This window comes from Portunus trituberculatus, chromosome 50, assembly GCF_017591435.1.
Source record: "Portunus trituberculatus isolate SZX2019 chromosome 50, ASM1759143v1, whole genome shotgun sequence".
NCBI lineage: Eukaryota > Metazoa > Arthropoda > Malacostraca > Decapoda > Portunidae > Portunus > Portunus trituberculatus.
In genome coordinates this window covers 19,821,175-19,823,674 of record NC_059304.1, presented here as the reverse complement: position 1 = coordinate 19,823,674, position 2,500 = coordinate 19,821,175, and the positions used below count along the sequence as shown (strand labels likewise).

At 40.8% G+C, this 2,500-nt stretch overlaps 1 protein-coding gene across 1 annotated transcript in view; it reads left to right on the top strand.

The window, feature by feature from the left end:
- Positions 1-2,500, top strand: part of LOC123499608 (proteoglycan Cow-like) — a 200,083-nt gene that overhangs the window by 132,679 nt on the left and 64,904 nt on the right. The gene's annotated exons all lie outside the window — the stretch shown is intronic.

The following is a 2,500-nucleotide window of genomic DNA, read 5'->3' as shown; positions in this document are numbered from 1 at the left end:
TAATTGATAAGGTCCTCTCCAAAACACAGCCCGTCACAGATTGAGAGTAGCAGTGGTGACCGTTAACTTTGGGCTATCTGTGCGTGTAGGCAGTGTTGTGTTGGCGCTTTCGAGAGAGGCAGCAGTCAATCAGGCCCTAGCTCCGTACAATCATTGTAAAAGTGCACTTTCCTTTAAAGGGCACTCTGTATGGTAACCTCCTGTAGTCGTGACCTCTGGTACCTTAAATCCCGATGATCACCTCCTGCCAGAGCTCTTGACTATGCACAGATCGAGAGCAAAATTATTGACTGTTCACTCCGAGCTATTTGTGTCGTGTATGGAGGGTGATAGTAACTAAAGCTAACGGGCATTTTGAGCACAATCAGACGCCCAGGAAATCAAAGAAAAAGCTGATGTTATTCTAGATGAACAATGACAACCGGGGATTATATTCAAAGTATTCATAGAGGAGAACTTTGAATGTTTCGATAGTACCCAAGTTGAAGACTTTTGAAGACAGACCATTTCATATATTTACTACGCGATTAAAGAAAAAGTGCTTCGCTTCATTAGTTATGAAATGCTTACCATTGTTTCTGGTGACATTTGATCGGTTGACTGATACGTATTTTTCAATATTCAGGTCACCTCTTGCTCTTCGTTTATCAAGAGAAGATAAAATTAGTTCCTTAAGGCGTTCCTCGAAGGATTGGTTTCGCAATTTTGGAATCATTTTTGTTAATCTCCGTTGCATTCTTTATAATTTCTCGATATATTTTTTGTAGTAGGGTGACCAAACTGAACATTGTATTCGAGATGTGGACGCACGAGTGAGTTATATAATGTTAATATTATTTTCCCGTATGTGATAGTAAAAGATCTTCAAGTGAAACCGACTAATCTATTTGCAATTTTAACGACTTTGGTGCATTGTTTGCCTGGCTTGAGGTCTGCTGAAACTGTGACGCCAAGATCTTTTTCTTTGTCCACACTCGTCATCGGGATATTAATCATCTTGAATATCGTCTGAGGATTTTGATTTCCTACATGTAACACTTGCCATTTATCTATACTGAATTTCATCTGCCATTTATTTGACCATTCGATGAGAGTCTCTATATCGCTTTGCAGAAGTTGCCTTTGGTTTTCTGAGTCTACCTTGTTTGCAATTTTTGTGTCATCTTTGTGTGGAGGAGGAGGACGAGGAGGAGGAGGAGGAGGACGGAGAACGAAACACTATAAGAAAATGTAACTAGATAAGAAGAAAAAGAAAAAAGAAAGAAAAAGAAGACGAAAAAAGAAGAAGGGAAGGAGAATGAAGAAAAAGAGAAGAGAATAAGAAAGAGAAGATAAGAGAAGAAAAATCAGTGAAACAAAGTAGCGGAATAATTAGGAGGAGGAAGAGGGTGAGAAGAAAAAAGAAAGAAAAAAAGAGATAGAAAGAAAGAAAAGAAAACAGGAAGGGGAACAGAAACGAAAAAGAGAGAAAGAAAAAACATGGAGAGAGAGAGAGAGAGAGAGAGAGAGAGAGAGAGAGAGAGAGAGAGAGAGAGAGAGAGAGAGAGAGAGGAAGGCAAGCAGAACTAAAAAAGAAAACGGAAGAGGTGTAAAGGAAGCAGAGGGGGAGACTATTTTAAATCACCTTTTTCTTTCCCAGACAGAGAGAGAGAGAGAGAGAGAGAGAGAGAGAGAGGTCTTCTACACACTACTCTCTCTTTCTCCTCTCCCTCTCTCCCCCATCATCATCACTCTTCTTCTTCTTCCTCCTCCTCTTCAATCCCTTCAATCCCTTCCTCTCCGTTCCTTCCTTATTGTTGGTGCAGTTGCTATTGTTACTGTTATTGTTGGTGCAGGTGTTGTTGTTGTTGTTGTTGTTGTTCTCCATTGTATCGTTTAAAGGGGAACTAACATAACTTTTTTTTAAATTGTTCACTTAATTACATACTTAACTACTTACAAAGCGCACACACACACACACACACACACACACACACACACACACACACACACACACACACACACACACACACATACACATACACACACGTCAGTCTTTCCGCCTATCTGCTTGAATATAGACATAATGCCCTGTGTGTGTGTGTGTGTGTGTGTGTGTGTGTGTGTGTGTGTGTGTGTGTAACACAATACAGTTACGTATAGGCCAAACAACAACAACAAAGAAATAAAAATAGAAATGAAAACAAAAACCCGAAAAGATGCAGGAATATAAACGGAAGAGGAGGAGGAGGAGGAGGAAGGGAGGAGGAGGAGGAGGAGGAGGAGGAGGAGGAGGAGGAGGAGGAGGAGGAGGAGGAGGAGGAGGAAGAGGAAGAAGAGGAGGGGAAAGGGGGAAAGAGAATGTCATCTGGAACACTCGTAAAAAAAAAAAAAAAAAGAAAAGAAAAAACAGTCAGAAACGATCAGGGAATATTGATACATTTGCCGCAGCTGTGCCCGAGAGAGAGAGAGAGAGAGAGAGAGAGAGAGAGAGAGAGAGAGAGAGAGATTGTTTTCTACT